This window comes from Panthera tigris, chromosome X (assembly GCF_018350195.1).
Source record: "Panthera tigris isolate Pti1 chromosome X, P.tigris_Pti1_mat1.1, whole genome shotgun sequence".
NCBI classification, from domain to species: Eukaryota; Metazoa; Chordata; class Mammalia; order Carnivora; family Felidae; genus Panthera; species Panthera tigris.
The window spans coordinates 4,843,982-4,864,693 of NC_056677.1; positions in this window are offsets into that span (position 1 = coordinate 4,843,982).

Genomic DNA, 20,712 nt, shown 5'->3' on the forward strand with positions numbered 1-20,712 from the left:
AATAGTATTCTGGGAGCACCTGAGTGGCGCACTTGTTAGACATCTGACTGCCTCAGGTCATGATCTCACGGTTCATGCGTTTGAGCCCCACATTGGGCTCTGTGCTGTGGGCACGGAGCCAGCTTTGGACCCTGGGTCTCCCTCTTTCTCTGTCTCTCCCCCACTTTCTCTCTCTCTCTCTCTCTCTGTCTCAATCAATCAATCAATCAATAAATAAATAAATAAATAAGCTTATTAAGAAAAACACTACACTGGATTTGTATATTAAGGGGAGACCTTACATGCTGGATATATGACTGAGAAATCTCCATCTCTACCCATCACAGTGTTGCTCATTTGCACAAACCATGATTTTCACCCCTAGTGAGTGCTCAGAGGTGGAAGATGGTTTCCCATGAATAGAGGTTGCTCTAGATCTGAGGTTGTGATGGCCTGACCACATGTTGTGTTCCATTCACGAGGCTAGAACATTCCTCATGTGGGTGAATCTGGATGCACTTATCTGGAGATCACCCCTTCTGAGCCTGGAGCTCCTCATCAGGTGTGAAGTAATATCAAGCAATATTATTGTCCGTACTAGAATCCCTTTCTCCTATACATTTTTAAACTTGGACCTGTAGGAATAGATTAAAAATTTTTTTTACATTTATTTATTTTTTGAGAGACGGAGAGAGAGCACAAGTGGGGGAGGGGCAGAGAGCAAAGGAGACACAGAATCCAAAGCAGGCTCTAGGCAGGAGCTGTCAGCACAGAGCCTGACATGGGGCTCGAACTCAGGAACTGTGAGATCATGACCTGAGCCGAAGTCGGCGCTCAACTGACTGAGCCACTCAGGTGGCCCTCAGACCCTTAGAATAGCAGCTGCCCCAGATTGCTGGGACAACACGTGCTTGACAATTTTGCTTTCGCCACGTTCCCTACCACAAGTCCTGACGCATCAATATTTCTCAAATGGGGTCCCATACTACCCCGTTGGGGAGTTTGCTACCGAATATGTTTCTATCTTGGGCCTATGGGAGGAAGAGCATGCCAACTGTTGGTCCTCAGGAAAGCACTGTATTTCCGTGTAAACCTCTAAGGGATTGCATTCTGACTCTCAGCTGTCACATTAGATGAGCTGCTTTTATGACAGTAATGGCGGCCCTGAGTTCATGGTGAAATAACACACCTCCCACAAAAGGACAGAGAAGGTGGACTCCATAATAGCTATTCTTAGATGTGCCAGCTCACAAAGGGAGACAGGAAATCATAGAGAGATTACGAAGATTGCTTTATGGCGGTGGCCCTATAATTACCCTGGTAGAACAGTCCCTTCCCACCTTTTGGTTCTAACTGAAACATCCAAGTACTTGAACTGAACACTCATTGCTGAACTCCATCTTCCATCAAAGCTGATTGAAAATGCCATTTTGTTGCTCTCTTTTGCAAAAAAGCCCTGCTGTCAAGATACCTCTAATGCCTTTGCACTTCTTGTGCTAGGAATCACTTCAGATGAAAAGCTGCAATTATATCCATACGAGTGTAGAATGGGGGTAAGGGTAAAGAGGTTTGTGCATAAAAATACCTGCTTTCAATGTTCCTTTGGGATAATCATTGTATGTATCTTGGAGGTCATTGTGAACAAACAGGGGTTCAGAAGGAGGCAACTTAATATTTATCTGGCGGTCAAACTCAAAAAATTCTGGAAATGCATCTTTAGTAAGAAGCAATTCTGTAAACATATACCTCTTCTCTCTTTAAATTCCAATGACTAATTCCATTCATTTTCAGTTTTGGTCAATTTACATCTAGATCTGACTGGTTTTTTTCTAGGTAGAAAGCTACTGTGGAAAAAAGAAAAGAAAAGAAATGATTGCTTTGAAGTAGTTATTTGATTTTTAATATTTTCTAACACTGTGCTATGCACTATGTTGAAAATCATTTGGGAACAGAACACGCACGTCCACACACATATATTCCCTTATTATTTATTTAAAACACTATCTAGTATTAATGGAAAAGATAAGGTATAAGGGGAAAGAAGATAAAAACTCGTTTTCAATCATAGGAAAGCTTTAATTCAATTCACTTCTTAAAGTATTTTGAGAGGATGTCATACTCTGTGTCAATATATTGCAATAAAATTCTGTTTCACTGACACTATAATTCATTTATGCTATGAAACCTCTGATGTTTCCTTAATTGATTAATCCTGTATTCATTTGAAATGTACATGAATTACTTTTATTTATATTTGAAGTGCCACTGACCGAGTTTGGATTCTCATGTCTGTAAGTGGAGATCTATCATTTCATTACAGCCACAAAAATTTATTGGTTTGCGGCAATGATTGCGCAGAGGGCTAAATGACTTTAGACTTTACACTATCTGTAGCTGGGGTCGATTAATGATGGTCACAGACTTGTGCAGTCATCTTCATCAAGAGATGGAGTCTATGTTCCAACCCTATGATAAGGACTGCCGCCATGGTTGGCTGTCACCAATAAAATGCAACGGAGTGTTATTGTTTCAAGCTTGTGCTTCTAGAATTCCACCAGGCTTGCACTTGTGCTCTCTCTGAACACTGCTGCTGTGTGAACAATCCCGTGCTAGCCTCCCGGAAGAAGTGAGATCCGATAGGCAGACACACAGCCATCTTAGCTGTCCCAGCTGAGGCCCAGAAAGATGACTGATCCTAGAGATGCCACTAACCATCAACTTGAGCCATCTAGCTGAGCCCTGCCCAATCATCAACCCACAGTCACATGAGAAAATAGACAATTGGTGTTTTAAGCCATGAAATCTTGAGTATATGACTATGCAGCAATGGGTAATTGAGACACCATCCTCTACCAAACATAATCAGAAAATTAATCACAAAATGTGTCTAGGTAAAGGCTGACAAAAGATAACGACATTAAACTCAAACCTCAGTTGATGTAGAAATTACATTTATGTCCTATTATTTTCTCTGTTCTTTTTAGAGGAAGATACATTATAAAATTCTTTGTTTTAAAATCTGATAAACACATTGGTTAGATAAACCATTGTTTTCATGATGCCAAATTTCAAGAGGGTTTTGTCTCATCAACAGTTTATATATAGCAGCTATGTTAGAGAAAATACAAAAATTATTTGTATCTGTCTCATTCTTAAAAAGGCACGAATGAATACTCAGAGGGTGTCTAATGTGAAAGGGATGAGTATTTCTGGGGACATATCTTGATAAATGATCTGACTTTGAAAATCTATTGAATATTTAAGACTAATATGGCATTTAAACTACTTTTCCCAACCTGTCTCAAATTCCAGTTGTGTTTTATGTTAGAAGTTACAGTGTAAATTCAACATTGCACAGTGTGGCCATGGATGCCTTTAATGGTGATTGTTCTGGAGGGTGATGGGAGCTCATGTTGTAATACTGAAAGAATGATCGTTATCTCCATGGCTGTCGGAAAGGAAAGTCCTTCCTGATGTTTTTCTTCAACATCCAATTTTTATCAAGATTTATCTCCTGAAATTGTACCTATTCAACAGTGCATGCAATTATTCATCTGAGACTTCATATTCCTGTGATTTGGAGTAGGAAGATAGTATTTTGCCTTAGCAAATGCTGTGTACCTGTTGGACATTTCAAATATATAAGCAGAATGCCATAGTAGGTAGGCATTTCTGACTTGGAGCATCATGGTCTAACCAGGCAACTGCCAGGATGAATTGGATGTGAAGGGTACCCCAAGTAGCACACAACGCTTGTTGAATGAAACAGTGAAAAACGTTTGCTGTGAACAAAACTTTCTAGTGTCTACATAGCTGTTGTCCACCTTTCTACTAATAATTTTCCACCAAATTCCAGTGTTTCTTCAGGTATAGAGATTCCCTTCATACTCTCACATTCCTTACCTCCCCCCGTGGGCACACTCTTCTCGATGTGACTCTGTCACTCCTGCCAGCATTGGTTCCGGGGAGCTCCACACACCTTGAACTCATATTTGTTACCGGCTTTTGGCAGTGGGTGTCCATTTTGTGACACAGCAGAGGTTGGGAAAGTGTTTGTGCTTTTCTGTTTCTGCTTTCTGCTCTCCCCCATCTTGTGGACACTCCTGGGCTAGCTAGAGCTGGATGGGGCCACTATCTCAGCAGACAGCCGGGCAACTGCCGGGCATGTGAGTGAAGTCAGCAGAGCGTTAAAGAACTGTCCAGCTGAGCCCAATCTAAATGCCTAACCCACAACCTCATGAGCGGAATTACCGCATTGTATTTTAAGCCCCTGAAGTGAGGAATGTTTGGTGTGTGGCATTATGGTGGCACTACATCACCAATCGTTGCTCAGATTTGCCCGTTTGAATGGCAACACAATGATATCACCCCAATAGAATGCAGAAGAGAATAGGTGTTCCTTTTCCCCTTCCATCCATTGTTGTGTTGATTTAATCAACTCATTATAAGTTAGTCATGTAACATTCTCTGCCCCATTTTCTATTAACCTGCTAACAATGATAATAACTGTGTTAATATCAGAGGGATGGAGTTCAACTGTGTTTCAGACCACATGACCTTAAAGCTGCTTCACCAAGATGACAGGTGGGTTCGAGGCTTATCACTTTTGAGGCATGCTTGTATTAGTTCATCCGGGTGCCCTGTGGATGAAATCAACTGATAAAGCAGGAAAGTCTTTTAAAAATCTCCAAGTATTCTTAATAACACCAGGCTACAGGCTGAATATTCAAAACCAATATGGAACCTGTGTTGTCACTTACATTGTTTCCAGAAGGATGAAACAACATAAGGGACTTTGTGCTATCACATGGCAGTAAGGCATATGTAACTTTGGAGCAAAGGAGCCCTGTGTACATGTGCCACCAGAATAGTTTAGCATTGTTGGAAATGTGGATATAATCCTTAAAACCTCTGAGCATCAGCTTTCTCTTTAAAACACGGAGTTATTAATGTTACTTCCATTAGAATGTTGCTTTGAGAATTAAATCCAATGATACATTCAGAATGCTTAACAGAACACCTGAAGACAGTTAACTGTTCTGTAAGTTATTATTTTATTATTATTATTTGGTTTGTTTGTTTATATATTTCTAAATTCCAGTTAACATATAGTTTAGTATTGCTTTCAGGAGTAGAATTCAGTGATTCATCACATACATACAACACCCAGTGCTCACACAAGTGTCCTCCTTAATGACCATGACCCATTTAGCCCATCCCCCACCCACCTCCTTTCCAGCAACCCTCAGTGTGTTCTCTGTATTTAACAGTCTCTTATGGTTTGCCTCCCTCTCTGTTTTTATCTAACTTTATTTTTCCTTCCTTTACCCTATGTTCATCTTTTTTGTTGCTTACATTCCACATATGGGTGAAATCATAGGATATCTGTCTTTTCTTTCGCTGACTTATTTTGTTTAGCATAATACAGTGTAGTTCCATCCATGTTGTTACAAATGGCAAGATTTCTTCTTGATTGCTGACTAATATCCCATTGTGTGTGTGTATGTGTATACACACACCCCACATTTTCTTTATCCATTCATCAGTCGATGGACATGTGGGTTCTTTCCATAATTGAGCTGTTGTTGATAATGCTGCTGTAAACATTGTGGTGCATGTGACCCTTAGAATCAGCATTGTTATGTCCTTTGGATAAATACCTAGTAGTGCAATTAATGGGTTATAGGGTAGTCTATTTTCAATTTTTTTTCCACAGTGGTTATACCAGTTTGCATTCAAATCACCAGTGCAAGAGGGTTTCCCTTTCTTTGCATCCTTACCAACACCTGTTGTTGCCTGAGTTGTTAAGTTTAGCCATTCTGACAGGTGCAAGGTTGTATGCCATTATTGTTTTGATTTGTATTTCCCTGATGATGAGCGACGTTGAGCATCCTTTCATGTGTCTGTTGCCATGTGGATATCTTCTTTGGAAAAGTGTCTATTCATGTCTTTTTCCCATTTCTTCATTGGACTATTTGCTTTTTCGGGTGTTGAGTTTGATAAGTTCCTTATATATTTTGGATCCTAACCCAAATATCTTCTCCAATTCTGTAGGTTGCCTTTTAGTTTTGCTGATTGTTTCTTTCGCTGTGCTGAGGGTTTTTATCTTGATGAAGTCCCAATAGTTCATTTTTGCTTTTGTTTCTCTTGCCTCCAGAGGTATACGTAGTAAGAAGCTGCTGCGGCCGAGGTCAAAGAGCTTGCTGCCTGTTTTCTCCTTTAGGATTTTGATGGTTTCCTGTTATTAAGACTGCTTGCTGCTCATATAAGCCTGAAAACTTGGGAGCAGGAGTTTATTGAGAAGAACAGTGGTGTAGAATTCTGATGAGCTATGCAGAAGAGTCATGAATCACAATGTTTGTGACACAGAGTTGCCTCTTTTTGAAAATGGTGCAGATGATTTTTTTTAATCCTAACAGACCCATGCCCAAAGGATAAGAAGAAGCACGGTGACGACTGAGGTGTGTCTTGTTTATAATAGGATGTGAAAATTTGGGGGAAAGCTATCATCCCGAGCAGTATTCAGTGAGGCTACTTAATCATACGAATTACAATGTGCCAGACAATGTTCCTGATGCTACCAAGACCTTGGTGAATTTTGGAGTCACATGAAGTCTTTACCAACTCTTGGTATATTTTAAGAACAGTTCCAATGATAGAAATAATTATACATTAGGAGAATAGTTGTCAATACAGACAAGTGAAAAGAAAAAAAATAGAGATCTCTCTTTTCAGAGCATAGATGTTTTGATGGATTATCTCCCAATCTTTCTGGATGTTTAAAGGAGAACCACAAACTAAATTAAAAATTATTTCAAAGGAACTAGTTTTGTTGTTTTTTTGATTTTGTTTTTAAGAAAACAAGGTATTACTTCCTTGTCTCTGACAAAGGAAGCTGAGCGATGAACCCTGAGATTCCAAAGACAACATTCCAGTACAATATCAAAGTTCTTGTTTGTACCCTTAGAATTGCTGTAATAGACCTTGACATTTCTGAATTCTTGTTCTGCTGAAAAGTGCGAGGAAATGGGAGTAGGTGTCTCACATAAACGAGATTATATTAAACTGCCCTATATTGGTAGGTTGGAAATATGCTGATGAAATTAAATTAACAGTATCTTTTTTAATGTTTATTTATTTTTGAGAGAGAGAGAGAGAGAGAGGCAGAGACGGGCAGAGAGAGAGGGAGACACAGAATCCGAAGCAGGCTCCAGGCTCTGAGCTGTCAGCACAGAGTCTGACACGGGGCTCAAACTCACGAGCCGTGAGATCATGACCTGAGCCGAAGTCGGACGCTCAACTGACTGAGCCACAGAGGCGCCCCAACAGGATCTTGAATAAAAATGAAAAGTACATTTTCTGGCCTATAAAAAAAAAGCCCAATTCAGAAATTTGCCTTGGTTTTAAGTTTATGGGCACTCTGACTTATAGAAGGGATATTCAAAAATGATCTCATAATGCTTCATATCAGCACAATTCATGAATCCTTGTGGCAGAAACGTACTTGATTTCCTGATGCCAGTTTTAATTAGTCACGTAAGGGCATCCTGGAAGCTTCATAGTAACAGCCAGAGTCTTTGTAGGTCATGGATCCAAAAGGAGGTCAAACACAGTGCAGACTGACCCTAGCTAGCAGGTTGTTGGAAAGGTCCATGGGTGATTTCTGTTTAAGGATTTACATTTGGCTCCGTGTCCTGGATTGAAGCAGGTGTCCTGATTGAAGTGAGTTCCTGGGAGCCCATAAAAAACATCTTCCCCTGCACTCTTATAACCCGGGTCATGCCAGACACTCTCGGGGCTCTTACCTGATTTATAACCACCCAATGGCTCAACGAGCCAGCTGTGAATGTGCACAAGTGCTTAAGTGGATCTGGACTTGGCCATACATAGCCCAGGACGAGGAAAGCTTCAAGTAGATAAAGGAAGTTGCTAGCTAACCGCTTCCATGACTCAAAACCTAAGACATATTAAGAGAAGCCTATGTATCTTCACCACCTGTGCCCTGCAGAGACCACAAAATGATGGAAGAGGACGCACGCATATACCAGAGATGTGAATTTCTTGCAATGCATGTGCCCGAGACATGAATTTCCCTTTCGATTCTCTGTAGGGTTTGTTTCCAAAGACACAACAGAAAATAACAGAGTGATGAATCAGTGCCTGGCAGATCCATAACTCTCAACACAGAGGAATGACTGGTAGTTGGCCAGATGACGGAGGGATTCCTTTTCAAATTACTGCGTTAGCTCAGATCTACAAACAGTTATTAAAAATGCAGAGGAGGAGGTCCCAAATCACCAGCTTTCAACATTAAGAACCAGAGAACTCATCATCATCCATTTGCTTTCCTAGAAAATATCTCCTTTTGCCATCTATTAATGAAGCACTTACTTGAGTCACTCTGTCTCTGTTATCAGCGTGTCATGATTTTGGCATTTCCTAATTGGTGCCCACCCGTTAAATGGAAATTTCACCTTTTTTGACTTCAATCAGTCAAATGACTCATTTCCTCTACAAATATATACAAACACTCAAACTATGAGTTGAGAGCAGTGCCTTAATGGGATTTCTCACACCACATTCCAGTATGTCACTAAGGAGCCCCATGCTTTATTTCCAGAGTATGCTCTTTGCTCAGTGCAGATAGATGAGTGTAAAAGAAATTTAGCCTACTTCCCTGTCCACAAATTGCATTTGTTCCCTGCCCCCCCCCCACCCCTGCTGGCTTCTCTATTTCCTTGTTTTTGTTGTTGTTTTGTTCACCCTAAAGGAAAAGATTCTATTTATTTATTTATTTATTTATTTATTTATTTATTTATTGACAGAGTGAGCAGGGGAGGGGCAGAGAGAGAGGGAGTCAGGATCTGAACCAGGCTCTGCACTCAGAGTGGAGAGCCCGATACAGGGTCGAACTCCTGAACCTTGAGCCAAAGTAGGACGCTTGACCGACTGAGCCACCCAGGTGCCCCTAAAAGAAAGATTATAGTGTGAAAGGCAAGTCTGGGTCTGGGCTCTGAAAACGTATGTGGAAGAAGAAGTTAGCAGGTGTGGTCTTGGTGGCATTAGCATCATAGGGCACCACTGACCAGGCATCACCCAGGCACTGGAGTTCTGGTGTTTTCCATTCCTTTCCTTGCCCCACAACTTAAACTTATTAATGATTAAATGGAAACATCTATCCATCAGGTGAGGTGATGAGGAACCGTCACTTAGGAAGCGTTGGAACATGTAAAGATTCATCTAGAAAAGGCAGTGTCCTGCTGTTGAAATAATTGAACACCACAGGGTGGAAGAAATCAACGTAGGCATCAGATTCCAAAGGGCAGATGTAGATCTCAGAGGCATAAGTTACCAGGAGGTCGAGTTACCAAAAATGTAAAAAATATTCTAGGGAATAGAATTCTAAATATGCCTCTGGTTCATAACGAACATTCATTAATATCATTATGATATATATTCCAGCAGTTTTCCAAACAATATTGATATTTGCTCATAATAGTTAAAAAAAATTTTTTTAATGTTTATTTTTGAGACAGAGACACAAAACATCAATGGGCGAGGGTCAGAGAGAGGGAGACACAGAATCTGAAGCAGGCTCCAGGCTCCGAGCTGTCAGCACAGAGCCCGATGTGGGGCTCGAACTCACAGACCATGAGATCATGACCTGAGCCGAGGTCAGATGCTCAACCGACTGAGCCACCCAGGAGCCCCAACTCATAATAGTAGTTTTAATGCCTTTCATGCTGTCTGCCATTTAAGACATGTTCAATAAGTACTATTATCCTTATCCCTTCTGTTGTTATTATTAATTCAGAGTTTTCTTGGATATTAATAAAGACTTTGCAGACACAGATCATCTATCACCTACTCACTTCATTATCGTCAGTACTAAGCTTATTCCTGACACGATAGACCCTGAATTAATGCTGGTTCAGTAATAAAAACAAAATAATGAAAGCAACATACTCTTTTTTTGTCTGATGGTTAAATAAATATAAAAAGACACTGGAAAGTATATAGAGAAAGCAGGATATAATTATATTAGGAACCACTGGGAAACAGTCACTAATATTGAGCAATATATTTAGTCCCGACAGAGTTTTCTGTAAATCGAAGCAGGCTTGTTGCAGGCTTGCACTGTGTATTGAATAATGGAGAGATTCACAAAGATGTCAACTGGGTCCCTCAGGAGGGTCCTGCATATTTCTGTTTTGATGTGTAAGACACCAGGAAACACCCGAATGATTTTTAGAACAGTGCTAGTGCTATGGATGTGTCATTTTAATCTAATAGTATATGCAAATCTTTTTTTTCCTTTAATAAAAATTGGTGTCATATAGAAATATTTCCTCAATTAACTAGATACCTTAGAGCAATGACTATTTGATAAATATATGGATATGGATATTAGTTTACAGTCTCCTTTGGATATGGATGTGCTAGTTTATACACTAGACTAAACTGGGTGTGAGTAAGCTGGCCTACAGACTTGACTGGATATGAACAAGCTAGTGTATAGGCTCCATTGGGTATTGGTAAGCTAATATCTATACATTTTAGTGGATATTTATAAGTTAGTCTATGAACTCCAATCGGTATGAAAAAAACTAGTCTATAGACTTCACTAGGTATAAATAGAGTAGTCTGTAGACTCCATTGAATATGGGGAAGCTAGGCTATAGACTTAACTAGGTATAAGTAAATGAGTCTAAAGACTCGATTGGGTATGGGCAAGCTTGTCTAGAGACTTCAGTGGATACACATAAGCTAGTCTACAGACTCCATTAGAAATGGGTAAGCCCGACTTCACTGGGTGGTGCAAGTAAGGTAGCCTGTGGACTTCTTTTATAAAAATAGATCCATTTAGATGGCAGGGGTGGGAAATGCACAAGTGAACATGACGAAGTGTCAGGATAAGCTAATATTCTTAGGAACAAACACTTGGATTTAAAAAATCAGCAGTGTTTGTGCACTGGGCACAAGCTTGCTTCTGTTTGCCATGTGTTGCGATAATCACCAGGTACAGAATTAAGCAAAAGAGAACAACATTATAACTGGTGCTTTCTCATGGTTAAGGACTCAGAACCACAAGCTACTGCCTGATGCAAGTAATAATCACAGAAAGGATGGGGCGCCTGGGTGGCTCACTTGGTAAAGCGTCAGACTTCGGCTCAGTTCATGATCTTGTGGTTCATGAGTTCTAGCCCTGCCTCGGGCTCTGTGTTCAAAGCTCAGAGCCTGGAGCCTGCTTCAGATTTTGTCTCCCTCTCTCTTTGCCCCTACCCCATTTGTGCTCTGTCTGTCAAAAATAAATAAAAACATTTAAAAAAATTAAAAAACATTTAATCACAGAGAAGACAGTTATGTTACTAAAGTGTAATGTGAAGTCTTTTGGCTGATGGAGAAATTTTTCTCAACGGGTGATTGGGTAGAGAATCCTTCTTTGAACTAAGAATGATTAGTTGTGTTGAGGGTTTAGGAAGACCTAAGCAATATAGGACAATCAAATTGTTTAGTTTTTAAAATATCGGTAATAACATGACCAATACATTTTTTTAATGTTTATTTTTGAGAAAGGGAGACAGAGCACAAGCTGGGGATGGGGAGAGAGACAGGGAGACACAGAACCCGAAGCAGGCTCCAGGCTCTGAGCTGTCAGCACAGAGCCCCATGCGGGGCTTGAACTCAAGAACAGCAAGATCATGACCAGAGCCAAAGTTAGGTGTTTAACTGAATGAGCCACCCAGGTGTTCCATATATATTTTTTGATAAGCTTATATTTTTTCATTTCTTTACATTTTATTGCATTGAGAACCTCAAAATTGGAACTCTTTTTTGTTTTTAAAGTGGATTTCTTTATTTTGAGAGACAGAGAGTACAAGGCGGGGTAGGGCAGAGAAAGAGAAAGAGAGAGAATCCCAAGCAGGCTCCACAGTGTTAGTGCAGAGCCCGACATGGAGCTCTAACTCAGAACCATGAGATCATGACCTTAGCCAAAATCAAGAGTTGCATGGTTAACCTACTGAGCCACCCACTCACCTCTGATCAATATGTTTCTAATTTTGATAATTATAACTAGATAGCACATAATGAATTCAGTCATTTAAAAGTCACATATTTTGAACTTTTTCTTACATAGGCCATAAACAAATTGTAATAGGTTGAGAGTAGTCTTTCATGGTAACATGTCAGTGATACTACTTAGCTCAATTATTTTCGTTTCTCCGTTTCTGCTTTCTCTGACAAACTGCCTCAAAGAATATTAGATGTCATAAATGTGAAGAAACTGTTTAAGCATTGTCAGGGTCTAAGGAAAAGTCAGGAAAATCTGACCATTTATTTCCTATGTCACAAATGCTTCCTAGTAATTGTGTTTCTTGGCTAAGTCTGGTTAAAACAACGAGTTATTTATACCCCTGTTGTAGATGAGTGTCATCATGCCATGTTAGACCCCCCAGTTTGTATGTTTTGAGACTTGCTAATTGTGTAAGTAACCAGGCTGCAGAGTCCATATGGATAGGTTATAGGGATAATTCAGACGGTCATGAGTTTGTAATGCAGCTGAACAAAGACTTTGTTTTATATAATGCTACGCCCTGGACTCATTAGTAAACAAATTATTTTTCTATTACCTGCTGCAAAAAGATGGAAGTTGTTTGAAATACAGTATACCTATTATATGTTGAAATTAAAGAGTCTTTTATGGCATTAAAATATCCCACGGATGGAGAGAGTCCAAATCACTGGACTCAATTCACAGCTTCACTGAGCCCTGACAGATCAATTTAATATGTGAACATCATTAACGTCAACATTTCTCGTGCAATTTAAGGCTCCCACCATATAATACAGGGGCAAAGTCAGGGTTTGGACTTGGACAGATAGTTTTTAAAAAAGCTATTAAGATTTAGGAATATGAGAAATTACAGTGGTTAGTAAAGTAATATGAAATATTCTAGAAGATTCTCCATTTTTAAGATACCACACACTAAATATGGAGTGAAATTTACTACAAATCAGGTGGACAGGTTTAGATAATTGTTTCTGAGCTCACATTTGAGATTCACTCTATCTATACTTTATATCTAATATGTATGCAGTACCTATATAGACACAGCTCGTTTCGTCCCCAGTCACCATTCTCTTTCACCATCTCATTTCTTGTCAGGAACAGAGGCTGTCACAGCAACATGGAAATCTGTTAGAGATGGACTGATCTTGCTTTTTAGGCACTTAGCCCTAAAATAACATTCTTTTTGTCTTTTACATATGCCAGAAGAAGAAAATCTATAGCTATTTAGAACCATATGTACGTTCTCAAATACAAAGACAAAAGGCATTCATTTTATGCAAATCAATATAACCATTTCTATCAAGTTTTAAAAACAGCATAATCATTTTTAATATCCAATATTTTCTACTGCAAAGAATAGGTTTTTAAATCATATCACAGGTCTTTGGTCTTGTAATAAAAAATCATAAAAAGATTACATCCACAAAGGATTTGACATTAGGCACTTTAACTGGGTCTGTTAAAAAAAAATAATAACGTTAGGGATGCCTGGGTGGCTCACTTGGTTGGGCGTCCCACTTTGGCTCAGGTCAGGATCTCACAGCTTGTGAGTGTCAAACTCTGGGCTGACAGCTCAGAGCCTGGAGCCTGTTTCAGATTCTTTGTGTCCCTCTCTCTCTGCCCCTGTCCCACTCATGCTCTGTCTCTCTTTCTCCCTCAAAAATAAATAAGCATTAAAAACATTTTTAAATAGTAATAACGTTAGAAATTTCAAATACTTTTGACTTCATCTTACTCGCATTTTAAATGGAAATAAGATTGTATTTAGAAAAGGAGATCAAGTGTAAAAACCATACAACTCACCTCTAGGAAATGTGGAATGATGATTAAGGTATGAATGACTTACATTTGGGAACATGACTTCTCCCAGACTTCATTTCGCCTGGATTTTCTCACTGTTGCATAGTTGTGATATCATTCTTTAGACATTCTTGCACACAAGAGAATTTGAGATCCCTATCACAGAATAATGATTATTCTGTATTTAAAGGTCCATATTTCAGAACACTTTTATTGTGGAACCCTTTTTAGTAGATTGTGCACATTTAATCATGTAGTTAATGAGATTTTTTTTTTCCCCTTCTGGAATGATGAGACAAATTTTGAGAATTTTTCCCCATGGTGCTTCCCTTTGCCTTTCTTAATAAATGAGATGTCAATAATGAGCGATAGCATTGTTATTAATATGGGTGTGCTGAAGGGAAACCTTTTTGATTTCAGCCAGTCTTAGGGGGAAATTACAGTCCAAGAAGTTCTCAATGAATAAGCAAGAGTCATTGAGCAAAGCCATCCCACACCGATGTCGCATAATCTCCTAGTCAGTAGTGTGAGTTTATGTCTGAATTTTTTTCTGTACATGTTCTGTCATCAGTGGGATCAGAAGGTAACTCGGGGGGCCGCAGAGGGAAATTGTGGATTTCAGGTATGGGAAGTACCCTTGAGATAGGGACTTCTTTTATTTGTTCATCTTTACACTGCCCCACATTTCCAGGTGATACCAATGCCGTTTCTAGCCAAGAATTATAATGACACCACCTTGGTTTTTGTAAAGGTGGGATCTAATTAAAAGGAGATTCATTAAATTGAGAAACTTTGAATTGTTTTCTTTAGTACATGCTCCGTCATAAGTGAAATAATGCTCCATACATGATAGAACCTTTGCTATATATATGTATGTATATATTACATGCATGTATAAAATAGCACATATATTACACATGTTATGTATGTTTTGTATATGCATACAGATATTTGTATCTAGATCATGTATATTATATACACAATAATATGTATCATGTTTGAACATGTATATGATATGATTATATATCACAGACTCTGGGTCTGGAGTTCTCTCTTGTCCAGCAAGAGAGCGGACGCAGGATTGAAATGAGATAGAGGCCAATGTCCGGGAAGAGGCAAGAGTCCTGAGTAAGGTTCCTTGCTCCGTTTTTATTAAGATAAGAAGGCTTACAAGCATGATGAGCATGCACAAAGAGACAATGAAACTGTGAACGTTAACTCATGGGCCTTGGGAAAATGGAGTTTTTAAGACATGTAGTGTTAGGGTTTTGGGTTGCTAGGTGGAAGGTTGTTTACAGCAGACATGAGGCACCAAGTCTGTTTACCTAAACTAGCCTAGGGAACAAGAAAGACAGAGCATCCTACCTCAGGGTCAACAAGGCACCTTTCTTTTGCTCATTAGCTCCACTTAGGGCAACTTCTGCCCTGCTTTACCTATTTACCTATTTGGGTCCTTCCTTCCTGTGAAAGCAGCTTTCTGCTATTGTACTAAGTTGGTCTTAGTTACGGACGCCTGGGTGTTTCTGTCCTGAATACCTAATCTTGTTTACCTCATTTCTGATGTTTTCATCCTGAGAGGTCTTATTTCTATACCTTTGTAGTATACTGGGGGCCTTTGTTTACCTAATCTTGTTTACCTCATCTTTTTACCCAGACTTGTGTGTGAGCATCCTGTGCTTTCTAATTCTTTATGCCTTGTTAACCCATTGGTGCAAGCTCAGGGAATTCCTAAGCTTATTCCCCACAATTATATGTACTGATATGTATATATGCACGATATTGAATTCTACCTACACCAATATTTTAAATTTCCTTTGGTATAATGTTTGTTATACCTATTTCTGTTTAGGCTTTTTTTTTTTTTCATTTTATTTTTCTTCTTTCTATTTCTCTTGATTTCTTTGGCCATTAATTCCAGTATTTTAAGATGTGAGAAGATGTTTGAAATGATAGGATGTTTAAACCTAATCATGTAAAAAGATTCTAACAGTGCTATGGAACTTACTTTTCATAGAATATTGCGAATTTGGATTTGGTTACTTGATCAAGCTCAGTTAAGCCAAGCCATTGTTTCTTTAGAAATGGAAACCTGTTTCCAGATCCATTTCACTCTCTGGACTTAATGGATGAGAATGTGAACTGTTCACTTTATGCTGTACCTGCTTTCACAGCATAAACACAGAAGATACAATATAAAATTATCCACCAGATCTGAGGGTGTCGAAAATTCACAAGGTACCCTTCTTAAATAGCCAGCCATATGGATTCATTGGCAGTTTACATGAAAAGTGTGTATGTTCCCTATAAAGAGTGTTACTTTTCTGTTTTTGTTTTTGCTTTGTTTTGTTGTTTTTACACAGGCAATGCATCTTAACGTATAGCAGAAGAGTTCTCATGCTGTGGGAAGCTTGCGTTTGCAAGATTTTGAAGTAACTGTTACTTTTGTGCAGCGCGTGTGATTAAATTCAGCCTTTTCCTTGATTAGATCACCAACAGTTTTCTTTATTCTCTGTAGCTTTTCTAAGAGTAGGGATAAGGGACATCATAAACCTACTGAAATCCTGTTTCAACTGGATGGCTAAAAGTGAGCTTAGGGACTGCGTTGTTAAATCTTTTTTTTTTTTTTTCTTTGAAACACACATAGTAATTCGGGCCGTGTTCTTCCCTAGAAACCTTGAAGTAAGGAGTTCTGAAGCTTGAGGCTGGTGGTGACCCCAACCACTGCCTGTTGTGGTGGGTCAGGAGGTCAGGTATCTCAAAGAAGAAACTGGTCTTTCAAGTGTGGTACCCTGTCAGATATTGAGCATTACTTAATAATTACTGAGGCCTCAGGGCGCCTGGGTGGGTCAGTCGGTTGAGCGTCCGACTTTGGCTCAGGTCATGATCTCACAGTTTGTGGGTTCAAGCCCCGCATCAGTCTCTGTGCTCACCTCTTGCTCAGAGCCTGGAGCCTGCTTCAGATTCAATGTCTCCTTCTCTCTCTGCCCCTCCCCCGCTCACGCTTTGTCTCACTCTGTTTCTCAGACATAAATAAATGTAAAAAAATTTTTTTAATTTTAAAAAAATAATTACTGAGGCCTCAGCAATCAGGGGAAGAATGCTTCAAATCATATATACTATACTTAACGAATTTGTATTGTTGTGTAGGGACTACAGGTCCTGGTCTAAACTTCGGAATACTGATGCCAATGTGGAAGGAAAGGAATACTCTCCGATGAAAAAGTGACGTGTGCATTTGAGAAATTCACCTGCTCTTTTTTCTCCTTCCCATTCCCCAAGTGCTAATAAAAATTGCGATAAATTTTTAGAATAGATTTTTTTCCCTCTTGCTACTGTTATCATCTTTCATAGCAGTGGTATTTCAAATTCTTTTTGAGATTTTTATTACACCTATGGGGGATATGAAGGAAAAAAATAACAATGGGAATTTGTCTGTTTGTTTTCTGAAAACATCAACAGGTTGCTCATGAAAAGGAGTCTTAGTTGTAATAACATTTTACTATGGTACATTATTAGTGGATGATGGCATGAGGTGTTCATTTCTGTCACAGTCAGGAAAACCAATCCCTTGCTGTGCTCTCAATTTAACTTAAACCTTATGATTTCATGTTTTGAACAAACACCTACTTAATTTCTGGCACTCACTTCCTCCCACTGACAGCAGATGCCTGGTGGCCGTGATTATTAACTCATACAGTGATGGCCAGAGGAAGGCATTAAGTCAAACCTTGGCTTTAGGATAGTGAAAGTCACTTAAAGTGTAGCAACACTTATCCATATTAGTGAAAATAAGTTATATCACAGAGTCACGTAGTTTAGTTTTTTCACAACAACACTGGTTCTTTGTTTTGCCTTTGGTGTATATGCATGAATCCTTCCTTTGGGAAATACACAGGTTTTGACTTTTTAGTAAACTTAATGAAAGAGGAAGTGAAACACGGAGTGACCTACAGATAGCTGCGATCTGTGCTGAATCGTGGCTGCTCTTTGAGTATTTCTTCTCCGTATACATCTGGGGAAGTTGGCAGCAAAGTCACATTCTGCACAAATGCTTCTTTTGGAACATGCAGTTGTACTGATGGGAGAAACGTAACAGATGCTGGTTCTGACGAGCACAGAAGACTTGCATCTCATGTGAGGACATCCATGCAAAGTCGGAACGTCAGCCTGCTGCGTTAACGTGTTGTTTATATTCCCCTCCAACAAATGGTATATGACAACTTCCTTCACATCTATTCAGTGTCAGGTTTGTGTTGTGATCTTCTGAATGTCAGGGTCAGCCTCACAGCTTCAGGGGAAATAATACCTACAGAAAATGTCTTGTGTGCACATCAAGCCTGTGTCTACACTGAGGGAAAGGGCTGGCATCCTCCCTGGGATCTCTCCATTTGCTCCTTTTCAGTCCTCCCTGTACCTACTTCCTTGTGGCTGGCCGAGGCCAACACAGCCATCACTGATTCATAGGGCTGACAAGGCTTGTGTTCTTGGGTCTTTACCACTCGATTTTACTTCCTGCCTGTTCTTGCCGCATGTGATGTTGCCCTGTATTTGCAAGGCAAGTGACCTCAGATTCAGTCTTAAGGCTGCAGAATTTTCCAGTGCACACAGCTCTGTTGTCATGTCCGGACAATAGCCACGCCCCGAGAACAGCCACGCCCTCAGAATAATGACGAATCCCAGTCCCCACCTCCTGCCATGCATCTTCTCTTGTTGGGGCTGCAGCTGAAAACCAATATTTGGATCTATGGACTCTTGAGAATGTACCGATGCTGACCTGGAATTGAGCCCACATGCTAATGTCTCCTTGTCCTTTTACACCTAAGTTACTCAAACATCCTGGCTCATCTTTAGCCTGATCAGTCTAAAGAAAGCAGTTTAACGCATGACAGTGAACTCTACAGAGCTTGAAAATTCAAAGTTTAAAGGAGTTATGTCTCATGTTTCAATAAAGGACATCTGTTTAGCCTTACACAGTTAATTGTCGATCAATCAAGGCTTGAAAGTCCTTTGAAACACGTGAGAAGCAATCAATTATATTTATTAAAAGGATCCTTTTAAGGAGCGCCTGGGTGGCTCAGTCGGTTAAGCGTCTGACTTTGGCTCAGGTCTTGATCTCATGGTTGGTGGGTTCGAGCCCCGCGTCAGGCTCTGTGCTGACAGCTGGGAGCCTGGAGCCTGCTTCTGATTCCGTGTCTCCCTCTGCCCCTCCCCTGCTCATGGTCGGTCTCTCTCTGTCTGCCAACAATCAATAAATGTAAAAATAAATAACTAAATAAAAATAAAAGGATCCTTTTAAGATAAAAGTCACTAAAATAGTGTCCAGAATATACACACACATATTTTATTAATGTGACATATTGTATAGTATTAAATAATAAATAAATATTTGGTAATTATGAATAGAAAAAACCTCTAAAGTTACAGAGGTCCAAAATGTGTGCCTATGAGTAGCACCTGTATTATTAGTGTCAGAAAAGCACACAGTATAAAAATATGCACCAGGGTGATTTGATTTACAGAGTTCGTCACTGTCCATTTCCAGAATGCATTGTCACATTTCTCACTGCTGAGAGGTCCCACTACCACATGGCAGGATGGCAGGATCAATGCTCATCATTAACAAGGGGTGGCCAAAGCCCAGGAGCCAATCCATGTTTGGGGATCCCTTGTTTCCTCCAGAATCCTTCCCCTCTTTTCCTGAATCTCATGAGGCTATGATTCTGTGTCTGGCATTGTGTGTGACTCACTCAGATTCTCCACACATCTTTTCCTGCCTGTTCAATGCTGGTGACATTCCTCAACATTGGACACACTGGTAAAATGATGTTAATACAGTGGGTCTTTCCCACACCCAGCAGGACATCCTGGTTAGCTCCCTATCATTAGAAAAGTCCCCACTGCAAAGCTCTACCCCAGAGGGAATGCAGTCAGATGGCTGAGGAGAATCACAAATCCAAATGTGGGCACAAGGACAGTGTCGCATTTGGGAGTTGGCTGTGGTTTAACTCATCCAATTGTCTCGGTGACCTCCTCCATCCATATTGGCTGTTACCTCTTATTTAGTCAATCTGCACTATCAGTACATTGGCTGAAACGCTCCGGAGAGCATTCCAGGTTTCCGCTCAAAATGTGCTTCCGAATGAGTCTGGGCAGCCCTCTCCTGGAAGAGACAGAAGACCCTCCATTTTGGCTTCAGATCCTGATTCCAATCTTGGCTGTGTGGTCCTCCCGCAAAGAACATTCATGTCTCACTTTCTTTCTCTACAGATTCTACCTTATTTCAGTGTGTTCCTGTGAAATGTGCAGTGAATGTGAAAAGGTTTCCAACACAGAATACCTGCGGGGCTCAGTCGATTAAGCATCCAACTCTTGATTTCGGCTCAGGTCATGATCTCATGGTTTTGGGATCGAGCCCTGCGTCAGGCTCCGTGCTGACAGCGTGGAGCCTGCTTGGGGTTCTCTCTCTCCCTCTCTCTGTCTCTCTGCCTTTCCCCCAACTGGTGCACGTGCTTACGTACTCTCTCACTCTCCAATTAAATAAGTAAGCCTTAATTATTTTTTGTCACACATTGGCATGGATCCAGGCATGTTCCTCCAGCTGCTGAGTAGTGAGGAGGTAGCTGCAGAAATTGTGGCTAATGAAAATCTGAAGGTGAACTGAAGAGTGGAAGGTAAATATGTGCTCACCTAGTCAATGGAGCAAAGGTATTCTAGGCTAATGGGTCCCTCTCCTACGTCGAATCTGTCACCCTTCAACTACAACCTAGACCTTCAGAACACTCTCTTGAAACGTGAATCATGCGTTCACTTTTATTGATAACCTCCCCTGAGAAAGGCATCTTGCTATTCATCAAGAGTAT